Below are 14,025 nucleotides of genomic sequence, written 5' to 3'. Positions count from 1 at the left end.
AAACCTTGGAATAGTTAATATTTACATGTATAATAGAGAAAACATAGATCCAAGGTTTATAGGGTTGCATGTACACCATAGGAGTGTTAGAATGCTCAAAACCCAACACACACCTCGTGAGGTGTTTTGGCAACCTTCTTTGTAGGGACTAGATTAAGGATATGGGCGGCAGTCTCTAAGGCATACCCCCAAAATGAGATTGGTAGCGAAGCTCGACTCATCATGGAACGAACCATGTCCAACAAGGTCCGATTGTGCCTCTCAGCTACACCATTCAACTGTGGTGTCCTAGGAGGTGTCAATTGTGAGACAATCCCACATTCCTTAAGATAGTCAAGGAACTCAGTACTAAGATACTCACCACCACGATCGGATCGAAGCATCTTAATGTTCCTGCCCAATTGATTCTCCACTTCTTGCTTAAACTCTTTGAATTTCTCAAAGGTTTCTGACTTATGCTTGATTAGGTAGACATATCCATATCTACTAAAATCATCAGTAAAAGTCACATAGAACCGATTAGCATCTCTTGTGGCGGTTCTGAAGGGTCCACACACATCCGTGTGTATGAGGTCCAACAAACCTTCACCCCTAGCACAAGTGCCAGTAAAAGGTGACTTTGTCATTTTATCAAGCAAACAAGATTCACAACTATCATCTGACTTTAGGTCAAACGACTTCAAGACTCCATCCTTTTGGAGTTGGCCTATGCGTTTCTTGCTTACATGTCCAAGACGACAATGCCATAAGGATGCTTTATCTAAGCTAGTGGAAGAGTTAATACACAATACATTATTTCCTAGACTATCTACAACAGATACAGTTTCATACACGCCATCACAAGGTAATGCTTTAAAATAAAGAACATTATTAAAGAAAGCATCAATACTACCATTATTATTATCAAAATAAAAGGTAAAACCTTGTTTATACAATGCATGAAAGGAAATAACATTTCTTGCCATTTCTGGCGAATAATAACATTTATTCAAATCTAATGTAAACCCACTATTTAGCACTAAGGAATAAACTCCTATCTTGGTGACAGGTGAAGCTTTCCTGTTTCCCATGATCAAGTTTATCTTTCCCTGCTCCACATTCTCACTTCTTTTTAGTCCCTGCAAATCACAACATATGTGAATACCACAACCTGTATCAAGGACCCAAGACTTAGAATGAGGTGAGTTATTTGACAATATAGTGTATATACCTGCATGGTTGGGTTTTACTTTCCCATCCTTCAAATCTTGCTGGTACTTTGGGCAGTTTCGCTTACAGTGCGACTTTTCATGGCAATAGAAGCATTCAGCCTCATTAGGGTTAGCAGAAGGAGTGACAAAACCTTTCTTGGTTTTGCTTGAAGAGGAGCCTTCAAGGGTCTTACCCTTGGTACCCTTAGAAGGGTTCTTTCTCTTCTTCCCTTTGCCATGCCCGATTTCCAAGACATTGGCCGCAGTTGGAGTAGGAGTAGGAGTAGTAACAACCGACTTACCATTTAGACCACTTTCGGCGGTCTTCAAGAGTCCTTGAAGTTTGCTGAGGGTGACTTCTTCCTTGTTCATGTGATATGTCATGCAGAATTGATCATAACACGATGGCAAGGAGTGCAAAATGATGTCTATTGCTAACTCCTCAGGGAAGTTCACATTCAGCTTCAGTAAACGGTCCACATACCTTTGCATTTTCTGCATGTGGCCCGTGATGGGTTCACCATCCTTCATTCGGGTTGTTATCATGGAGGAGATTATTTCATATCGCTCTTGACGAGCACTTTGATGGTAGCGGTCCATCAAGTCCTGGTGCATCTCAAAAGGATAATAGTCCTCATAGGACTTTTGGAGCTCGGCTGTCATGGTGGCCATCATGATAATGCCACTTTTGTAGCATCTCTTTCATGTACCTCATATTCAGCAAGCTCTTCAGGAGTAGCAGTTGGCTCGGGTACCTTCAGCTCCTTGTCGAGAACATATTCTTTGTTCTCATACCGAGTGACCATCCTGATGTTTCTGATCCAATCTGTAAAGTTGGACCCATCAAAGATGACTCTCCCACAAAGATTCATGAGAGAGAAGGAGCTAGTAGGGTTTGAGCCAGAAGCATTGTTATTGGAAGACATCTGAAAAGAAGAGGGAATAGATTAGATTAGATATAGAGATAGTCCTTAACAAAACACCCAAATGTAATATTAAGGCTAGGACCCAACACAATATTTTATAACTTAGAAGAGGGATGTCGTAATCTAAGCTATAAGATATTTGAAGGTAGGTGAATGACGATTCACCAATTTCCACCATGAAAAACGAAATATTTAATTAGGTTTTAATTGGTTTAGAAACTCCTAGATTCTTTGAGATTCATTGAACTTTCTTCAATGGCATGTTTCAATCTCGAGTGTGCCCTTCAAGTTTTGTGACTGGGATGCCGAGGATCACAAAACAAGGTGTGAAGTAACCATGCATATTACTTGGTACCCTTAATGTATTACCCCTCAATCGATGTGCCGGTTAACCACACACGCTCCATCGATACTATGATAAACATTAAGTCACCCTTTACCTACCTTGTTAAGTTCAAGTTAGTGTGCCGGTTAACCACACACGCTCCACTAACGACTTAAACAAAGTGTAAAGTGTAATTTCATGGATTAGCACCTTATTCACATTTTCCTAAAATAACTAAGATTGGGAATTTAATAAAGTTTAGTTACTTTAGCATTATCATTATACTTTTAATGAGAATTTATAAGTCCTTGTCCTACCCGTTCGGCTAACGACCCTCCACCGATCAAGGAAGCGGTGGGTGAGAGTGGACACCCATTAAGTTGCCATTTTATAGGCAACAACCTTATACCCCCCTTATAGACCGACTTCGTGAATGAGGCGTACTAGCGGTAAGACGACTTGATCTTATACATATATAAATATTATTAAACTTATAATATTATAAAGTATATGGGTTGAATTTTAACTTTTAAAATTCTAGGGGTTGGAACTAAAGTTTTTAATATGACTTTACATGTTCCAAAACTTGAGGGCAAGTTTTGTAAACTTTCAAAACTTTTCATTTCTCATAACTTATGAGTTAATGGTTATTAAAAATGAAGACTCTTCATTTTTTGTAACCTATGTGTTCATTTAATGGTTATTTATAAATGTGACTTTTGGTTATCCATAACTTAAGAACTAGTTATGGACTCCATTAAAACACATAAAGATCAAGAATTAATCTAATCAATTATTAGCACATAATTTCTATGATCTTCTAAACTCATATGTTTATGAATGTTCATATCAAAAATTTCAAGAATCGTAAGCACATATACAAAACTTGAAATTTTGATACGAGCTTTTGAACACAACTTCGATTTTCAAGTTTTTTTTTTGCATCAAGTATCAAATAAACAAACCAGACTCTGATACCACTGATGAGTTTTCAGAGCATTCTAACACTCCTATGGTGTACATGCAACCCTAGAAACCTTGGATCTATGTTTGACTAAGATACATGCAAATAATTATTTTTCCAAGGTTCTTATCCTAACTAGCATGGCATGGGGTACATGAATCAAATAAAACTAGTAGAATTACTTACCTTGTAGTAGAAGTTGATTGCTTGGAGTTTGAGAGCCTAGTACCAATAATGTGGATGCCTCAAATGGAAGTCACAAATCACCACAAACTTGGAAACTTGAGAGAATAGTCACAAACTTCTTGAAATCGGCCCTCTTAGTTTACACACATCAACTAGTGCAATTTCAAGAACCAAAGCCTCCTTTATATAGTGTGGTGGATTAGGGTTACATCCATGTAAACCCTAATACCCATGTCTTTTCATATGAGATCCATGGGTTAAAGCTCCATGGAGTATCCATGGACTTTCCATGCAAGCCTAGCCCATTCCAAATAAGCATTAGTCCACACTATATAAATACAAGAGCCCATATTTAATTAGTCATACTTTTGATCTCTAAATTAATTCTAAATTAATTATAGATCAACACTAATTAAATAATATGATTTTATATTAATATATTAGAACTTATAATATATTAATAAATCATAACTTATACTATTCTCAAAAGATTATCCGTAAATTGTTCGGGTGAAGTGCAACCCAAATGGACCATGCCGGGTCGGGTCAAGTACATACCAAATATAGTTATGGACTTAGACACTATCTCCAACAATAACCATACTAGATAATGATAATTTCGCCGGTCTTGGCGTTGTTAAACGCCGACGGAACATAGAATAAGGTTTTTCGTCACCCTAGACTGGTTTAGTATAACTGTAGCGAACATCTCAGGTGTGGGGTGTCATCCCTGTATAGATCTATACACAAATCCCCGCTCTCCCTCCAAGAGACTTTGGTTATAACTACAGGCTACAATCGTACACTCAATAGGTGTCAACCGACACGTCTCACTAGATCCTTAATCGAATTTATGCGAAGAGAAACATATAATACACATTCCAACCCAATGAACCATGTAAGTGAGTAACTAAGGCCCACTAAACATGTAAGTCATTTTCAGGCCCGAAAGGAATGAGATTATATAACATGGGCCCAAAATATATGTAAAAGGACAACTAAGGCCCATTTCACATGTAAGGTATTTATAGGCCCAAATAGCACGCAAAGAGTATCCAAGGTCCGTCGAGCATGTTAATGGGTCAATGAGGCCCAATAAACATATAAATAGAATTCAGGACCTATCAAGCATATAAACGGGCCACTAAGGCCCAACAATATGAGAATGGCAAATTAGTTTGTTTGTTATTATATTGCTAGTATTAGTTCAATTATTTACCAAAATCGCATAAAAGGCCCACCTTTTTGTAAAAATGACATTCTTGGCCCATTAAGCCAAAAATTTACCAATAAGGCCCAATTTTCGTAAAAATAACATTTTAGGCCCCTTTTTGGACAAAACTTGTATTTAGGGCTAGTTTTTGTAAAAATAACATTTTTAGCTCACTTTTGTCAAAATAACATTTTCCTCCTAAAAATGTCGCTTTTGGCCCTAGATGTGTTCTTGAGAAGCTTTTCGAACTTAGGAGGTTCTAGGAAACATGATTCACGAAAAACATGTGTGTAAGATGGGTGATTGAGTTTAAAAGGAAGTATATCAACTTGAGTTTGTAAGATCTTACCACAATGTGAAGCTTGAAGTGATCTTCTTGAAAACCCACCTAATACTCACGATTTCTAGGAGGAAAATAGAGGGACTTTCTTTGGAGAGTTGAGAGAACAATGTGTTTGAAAATTAATAAGGATGGTGGTGGTGTGGCCCTTATGGTCGTAAGTAGAGAGAGGGAGGGGAGAAGAGGAGTGAGTGTAGGGTTTGACCCTAGTGATGTGAACCTTATGGAGATATGTTGGATATTGCATGTTTACATGGTGGATTACTTTGAGGTGGCATGCATTAGTTAGCTAATCCTCTTTTTTTTTGTTGGGCCGAGTATAAAGGAAAAGAAGAGAGATGATGAATGAGTTTGGGCCCTTTCTTGATTTAGTTCGAATTTATGAGGCCCAAGATGAAGATTTTCGGCCCATTGGGCCCTTATGAGGGTTCACGACCCAATTAATCCCATGAAGATAGTTTACGGCCCATTAGGGCTTATGAAACCATTCACGACCCATCATGGCCCATTAGAGACAAGATGAATCACTCTAGGCCCACATGACCCAAAATGCTTTAGTTTCATGAATGTGGGTCCAATTAGAGCCCAAATAGGGTTCCCTGGCCCAAAATAGCCAAGTTGAAAGTTTACTAGTTCATTAGGCCCAATAAGAGGATCCTAGTCCATAATAAACTTGAACCGGGATTTTTAGGGTTTTCAACCCATAGTTGAATATATGGGATGTATTGTATTAGGTTTTGAATTTCACTCACGAGTTTGGATTCAAATGGATGGTTTCATTTTAGTCTATAGCATGATATTCACTTAGAGTACAAGCCTTACAATAGCTGATGTTTACATGAAAATAGAATTTCCTAGCTAAAAATGCCAGTTGTGACAGAATCTCCCACTGCATCACGGCCTCTATCTTGGCCGGATCGACCAGAATACCCTTCTGGTTGACAAGATTCCTAAGGAACTGCACCTCGCGCAACCAGAACTCACACTTGGAGAACTTCGCAAAACGTCTCTCCCTCCTCAGTGTCTTCAGCACCTCCCTCAGGTGCTCCTCATGCTGCTCCTGAGTCTTGGAGTAAACCAATATGTCATCAATGAAAACTATTATAGACCGATCCAGCATCGGTCTGCACACGCGGTTCATGAGGCCCATGAACACGGTTGGAGCATTATTGAGCCCAAACGGCATCACCACAAACTCATAATGACCATAGCGAGTCCTAAAAGTTGTCTTCTACACATCATCATCCCTGACTCGCATCTGGTGATATCCTGACCGTAGATCAATCTTCGAGAACCAAGATGCTCCCTGAAGCTGGTCAAACAAATCATCTATCCTCGGAAGTGGGTAACGGTTCTTCACCGTTACCTTGTTCAGCTCCCGGTAGTCTATGCACATACGATGTGATCCGTCCTTCTTTTTTCACAAACAGGATCGGGGCTCCCCATGGTGAACTGCTCGGCCTGATGAAACCCTTGTCTAGCAGCTCTTGCAGCTGCGTAGACAACTCCTGCATCTCAGGAGGAGCCAACCGATATGGTTCCTTGGCTATCGGAGCTGCACTAGGGACCAGGTCAATCCTAAACTCAACCTGTCTCTCCGAGGGAACCCCAGGTAAATCCCCCGGGAATACGTCCAGGTACTCTCGCACTACCGGTACATCATCAACGGTCACCTTACCCTTATCCCGGGAATCCATGACATAGGCGACGTATCTTGTGCAACCCTGCTGAAGGTGGCGCCTCGCCCTCGCCGCTGAACATAAAATCGGTTCGCGTTGTGGCCTCTCGCCCTGAATCACAAGCTCTCCCCACTAGGAGTACGAAGCCTCACTAGCTGTTGCTCGCAGTTAATGTCACACCCCAAAACCGAGAACGGCGAAATACGTTCCGGGGTGGAGGACGTCATGTACAGTATCATAACAAAGCATAATAGTAAAGACAAGCAACAACATCCATTGCATTAAGATAATAATTGTAATACAAACGTGTTCAGTACAAATGTTAGACACCGAAAATACAATCAAAATAAAGTGGAGTCTTATGTGGGCTCCGTCTTCTCAAAAGCTGCATCCGTATCTGTCTACTGATGACCTGAGAATACAAGTTATTTTGAAAACGTTTATCAGCATAAAGCTGGTGAGTTCATAAGTATTTAGTGTCATTTCCCGTATAAAAATATCCACATTTATACATTGTAAAAGAAAATTTCGGTGTTTGAAAATAGTATGAACCCTAGAAAACCCTATGTTTTCCAGAAAAGTAGCCTTTACCAAGACCCGATGGTTTGTTTGTTCCTTCGAAAATGTACAAGTTTTCCTAGTAGTTATTAGTATGAAAATATAGTTTTCAGACTTTATTCATGTATAGTAATGAGAAAAACGTTTTACCCCAACAGTATCACTGTCGGCCATATGTAATGAAATGCAGGCTCCAGGTAGTATTAAATGTACATTACACCTTAGGGAGTCTGTTTGCCTTTAATTTTTAAGGTATTAATTAAAGGTTTGAATGTGAACTCGTACGTAACCATGCTGATTGACGATTGAATCCCTTTGACCCTCCAAGTCATATGTAGTGATGTGACATTTTGTCACCCCTGGGCCTAGGCGGCTCGGACTGTAGCTAGCAGTCGGGATGTGGGAGTGTCTGTCCCGTATAGATCTATACACATAATGCCCGCTCTCCCTCCAGGAGACTCTGGTTACGCGGTGATAGCACTAAGACGTGTCGTATCGAGAAATAGTATGTCACATTCTATTTTAGTAAGTTCTCTTGTATAGTATGTAGTGTTCTCTTTGTATAGTATATAATGTTCTCCTTGTATAGTATATAGTGTTCTCTTGTATAGTACATATCATATATTGACTCACAACTGAACTGACCCTGGTAGTTGTCATGGCAATAGTAGTATTGAGTAGTATCCCTTAACTATACCTATTATAGTTAAATAGTATTGTTGGTTGCATGTCTTTGATATCCAAAGGCATTGAACTGATATGAAAACTTTTATATCTGACACAAATATATAAGATATATAACTAAGAATTCAACGAGAGTCGGACTAATAACAAAATACCCTAAGCCCACAATCAAACAAGAACAGGAAGTAAGGTGAGTTATTAGTCCTAAGTCCTTCAAGTCCTACTTATATAAATATATTGGTGCAGATATGGTTTGGGAATAAAAATAGTTTAAAAGAGTTTTGAAAATAGTTTTTATAATGATTTAACATGAAAATGAATTTGGTAATCATTTGAAAACAGTTTAATTGGCAATATAGTTGGAAATATAGAAACCCCTTTTTGGTGGTAAAACAGTTATCAGTGTAGAAAAATCCTTTTTGGTTGCAAGTTATAATTCACATGCGATTGTTACTATAACTTATTTGGTTCAACTTGTATTCTCCCCCATAAAACAGTTAAAAACATTTAAAAGGTTAATTTAGGGGTATGAACTCACCTGTAGTGAGTGAAGTGGATGGAAACGCCGGGTAGGATGCTAGGCGTCAAGTGAGGACTTGAACACACCTACGGATCCTATGTAACATGTAGTGATGTATAAAGTATCTAATTAGTTGTGTAATCACTAATTAGGTGAGTAAAGGCACTTTTAATGAATGAAAACACTTTGTTTCAAATGTTAGGAGTGCTAAAGGTTGCATCTAAGGAGTGTATAGCCTCACTATGGAGTTTACACTTCAAATGGCCACCCTTAAGTGTGTTTACGGTTGGGAGACCATTTCCCCCATGAGTTTACGGCCGTAAACTCATGGAAATGGTGAGTTTGGGTGTCTAAAGGTCTCATGCATCACAAGGAAGGCTTCTAGGATCAATTCAAAGGCTTGGGAAGTGATTAGGGTTCAAATGGGTACTCCCTTGGAGTTTACGGTCCTTGGACCACTCCTTGGGAGTTTACGGTCGTAAACTCTAGGGTTTACGGCCGTAAACCCTTGACCACTTCAACCATTTCATGTTTCAAGGTCCTAAGCTCATTTACACTAGTTTCTAGTTCATCAAACAAGCTAAGGAAGGGGTTAGGGGCACCAAAACACCATTTGAGGTGTTTACGGTTTTGGGTTTACGGTTCTTGAATGTTCAAGAACCGTAAACTCATGTTTATGGCCAAAAAGACATGATCTTGGGGTCCTTAGTCCATACATGCAAGTATCTAAGCCATATCTAAGCATTAGGGGAGGTTTGGAAGTGTTTTTGGGGCTTCTAAACCCCTTTTTGGGAGTTCACGGTTTTGGGAGGCTCCCCAAACCGCAAACACATGCATGTTGAGGCATTTGGATGATTCAAACTTGAGATGGCATGAATACTAAGTTAAACAACAAGTTAGGAAGATTACCTTTGATTTTTGAGCTTGAATGAGGTGATCTTTTGGCCAAACCCGATTTTAGAGAGAGAGAGTAGAGAGAGAAAGCTCCAAGGTGGGAAAAGGCTCTAAAGGTGGTCACTCCACCTTTTTATAGTACTTGGGTTGGCTGCCAAGTGGGAACCCACCCTATACTGTCGTTTAAACGGAGCTAAATGTTTTTACCGGGTAAACTAACCGTAACCCGACTTAGTTGTTTTTATCCCGTCAATAAATATATTATAATAATAATTCAAAAATGAATTATTTAGATAAATATAAGTTAACGGAAAATTTTAATAAAACTAACTTTTATTAACGGAAACGGGTTACAGTGACGGAGTAAATTTCAGGTTGTCACAGTTAATCACTACCCTATTGGAGCTCAACCAATCCATACCCACTATAACCTTATTCCCACGCAGGGGAATAGGAACCAGATCCACTGAAAACTGCTGATCGAATAATTGTAGCGTACATCCTCTATGAACCCTCGCAACCTTGACGGTCCTATCATCGGCTATCTCTACATCCAGTGGGCAATCTAGCTCCCCCGGAGCTCTACTAAATCGCTTGCTAAGTGCGAGCGACACAAAAGATCGGGTAGCCCCCGAATCAAACAGTACCATAGTTGATATGTCGTTCACTAAGAACGATCCTATAGGCAAACACACAAACATGAGTAATAATAAAAAATAATAAAGAGATAATGGAGAAGATACATACCCGTAACCACATCACGGGCTGCACGTGCCTCCTTTGATGTCAACTGGAAGGCTCTGCTCTTCGCCGCAGGCGCCTCTGCCCGGCCCTGACGGCCGTCTGTAATCCTCAAAGTGGTAGGAGCGGGTGCCACCACCTGTCCTGCTGATGTTAGAATCGGACACTGGGACTTCTTGTGTCCTCTCTGATTGCACTGAAAGTAAATCAAATCAGATGCTATAGTGGTGGTGGTAGTAGCAGTACAATCCTTGCTGACATGTCCAGTTCGGCCGCACTTGAAGCCGCCCGAACTACCCGCCCTACACGGCCCCTCATGTACCCTGCCGCACTTGCCACAGTGGCCTCGGCCCTGCTGGCCCTTCCCTCGGGAATCTACCTTGGGCTTTTTGACCGAGCCCTCCATGCCAGACACTTCCTCTGGCTTCCTCTTCCTCCCATCTCCAAATCAATCTCCCTCTCACGAGCCCTCGCTATCATATCCTCCAGCGTCTTGCAGCTGGACCGGCTCACAAACTGTCTGATATCACTCCTCAACATCTCATGGTATCGGGCCTTTTTCATCTCTTTGTTCGCCACGTACTTCGGAACGAGAAGGGCCCTTTCCCTGAACTTGGCGGTAATCTCCGCCACTGTCTCAGTCGTCTGTCGGAGATCCTGGAACTCCCTATAAAGCTGATGCACCTCAATAACATGTGCGAACTCGGACCTGAACCTGGTCGTGAAATCACCCCAGGTCATCGCATCCAACACTGTATCATCACCAATAGCTCTCCCAACCTCCTCCCACCAGTCACGTGCCCTGACCTTCAGAAGACAGGACACAAGCCTAACCTTGTCCCCCTCGGGACATCTGCTGGTGCGGAACGCGTTGGCGACATCAGCAACCACCTGCTGCTAGCAATGGGGTCCCGTGCCCTATGGTAGTCGGGAGCTCCACAAGCTCTGAACTCCCTGAAAGTCAGTGTGCGCGACCCCATCATGGCCGCCATCTCAGTGCGGAAAGCGCTCAACTTCTCATCCAGAAGCTCTAAAATACCCTCCTTGACCGATCCAAAGATCACATGAGTCTGCTCTAGAATGTTGCGTGTAACCTCAGACAAAATAAACTCCCTCGTTTGTTCATCCAACTGCCCGGCTCCAGAGCCCGAGCCTGATCCCTCACCACTGCCTGAAGTGCCCACTGGCCTAGTGCGTAGAACCACCATACTGAAAATATACCATAACAAACATCAGTATACTCATCATATCTCGAGGGATTTAACATACTACAAGTTTCCTGGATTCATCTCAGCCTCCGTTGATTCGAGTACAGATCCTCTGCTTTCAGTAGTACGGGCCCATACTACCTTCCACATCTATCCGTACGTTCCTCAACAATTGCCTTGACTCCACCAAGTCCCTTCTACTGCTAATGCTTCACGCGCTAATTTCTTCCTACGCTTGCCCTAGGGTAATATCCGACCTACTCTCCGCCATCAGCTGCATAAGAAGTCCCTGCTACCCTTCCCTAACCAGCTTGCGAATACAATTACATATTACTCAAGCTAGATAATTTTTCGAATGAGAGATCCTACCCTACAACGGTTGGACTCAAACAACAGCTGCGACATAGAGTTAGACCTAACCTTCTGAAATTATTTAGTTCTTGCAATATGTAACTTAACATATTCGTTTACTAGTTTGTAAAAGACAACTAGAACTCCTAAAAGCACAAAGCAAGCAGCATTCGAGCATCGAGTAAACATAATCAAGCATATCTCTTTCAGGTTATCCCTGACTAATCTGTACTAGCATGCAGTTCATAAAACTGAGATACATATAACAGGCACATAAGGCATCCTTCCTAGACCCTTAGTCCTAAACTAGCATGCAATTCTCATAAAGCTGATACACACATAATAGGCAAATAAGGCATCCTTCCTAGATCCTTAGTCCTAATCTAGCATGTTGTTCTCATAAAGCTGATAAGCATAACATAACATAAACTTGTATGGGTAATTTGGGAGTACTTACTTGAGCTCGGCTGATTGCATGCACCACACCCTTTTTATCTTTTTCAAAGTTCTTTTCTCTTTTCAGAACTTCTTTTCTTTTTCTCACAGTTCTTTTTTATAAAAATGATTTTCTTTTGAAAATTTTCATACCAACTCCTTAGTTTGAGTTCAGACACACCCGAGAGCGTGCCTGAATCCCTCAAACCAAGGCTCTGATACCAACTTGAAACATCCCAAAAATACAGACCAAAAATTTCTTTTTAAAAACTATTAGTAAAACCATAAATCATCCATCATCATAAAGAAGAAAATCAAGAATCATGTATCTCAAACATCATGTCCAAAAACTGTATCAAACCATATGAGAAAATATCAGAGTCTAAACAATCCCAGGCTAAAACTGTGGTGTGTGCCATGCGATCATCCCGAGCCCTTCCCCTTGCTAGTGGAAGTACCTGAAACCAAAACTGAAAACTGTAAGCACGAAGCTTAGTGAGTCTCCCCAAACTACCACATACCATACACACATAACATGCAACTAGGAGATACGGGCCCCGCCCACTCTCATGGAGATTCGGGCCCTGCCCACTCTCATCGAGATTTCAGGCCCCGCCCACACTCTGCTGTCTAGGAGATTCGGGCCCCGCCCACACTCCGTTGTCTAGGAGATTCGGGCCCCGCCCACACTCCGCTACTAACATGCATACAACTATCACACAGTCAACAAATATATCTACCAAACAATCATATATCTATACTCAAATAATACTATGAGAATCGGTCCCCGCCCACTCTAGGCTACTATGAGATTCGGGCTTCGCCGAGTTCCCCTGTCTGATTGAGCCATCTCAATGGATTAAGCTCCTACCATACAGATCTATGTTCCAAACCTTATCTACATACTGGAAATACACTCTTAAAGGTAAAGTTTCCAACTTTACCCGTCCTTTGTCCTTCCTAATGGGTTTAACCCAAACCCTAACTTCTTTAAGACATAAATCTTGATCCACAAGCCATAATACACTAAACCAAGGCACAATATACTAGATCTAGGCTCTTATCATCTGTGGAACAAGTAAAGTCCCGAGCTTTCCTCCCATGCATGGTCTTTTAGGGCTAAAAAGACCATATTCTTGCATATAAACTTGCATGGGGTCTCCATGGTCATAAAGTTTGCACCTTTATGCCATGGAACCCTTCCTAGACCCCAGATCTGAGATGTACATCACTTGGGATGTCCCAATCCCAAGGGCTAAGGTTCTTGAACCAAATCCTTCATAAGATGGAAATAAATAGATATAAGAGAAGAAGGATCAAGTTAGGGACTTGATTACCTAAAAATGAAGAAAATGGAGTGTACCTCCTGGATCTACTTCTTCCCGTTTGAGCCTTCTATCTTCTTCTTCTTCAACAAGCTTCAAAAGGCACAATAACACTCAAAATGGCAAGAACTAGCTCAAAATCACTCAAGGCAGATTAGGGTTTCGAGGTGATAGAGGCTGGGGTGGAGGCCAAATATGATGTTTAAATAGGGTGCAAACCCTAAAGATTAGGGTTTCCTCCTGATGGACCTACTCGTCGAGTCAAGGCTTCGACTTGTCGAGTAGACCACTTAAACCCCGCGTCCAATCAGGCATCTACTCGACGAGTTAGGGCTACCAACTCGTCGAGTAGCTCTTACAAAATGAATATTTTAATAGTTTAAATGTGTACCAGGAACGGGGCGTTACAAAACAAGCAACCAAAATAAAATTACTAACCATGTAAAGACAATGATACCAAAATATCGCATACCAAAGTAAGTTGTT

The sequence above is a fragment of the Lactuca virosa genome, chromosome 5 (genome assembly GCF_052849685.1).
Source record: "Lactuca virosa cultivar CGN04683 chromosome 5, Lactuca_virosa_CGN04683_v6, whole genome shotgun sequence".
NCBI classification, from domain to species: Eukaryota; Viridiplantae; Streptophyta; class Magnoliopsida; order Asterales; family Asteraceae; genus Lactuca; species Lactuca virosa.
This window is presented reverse-complemented; position numbering follows the sequence as displayed.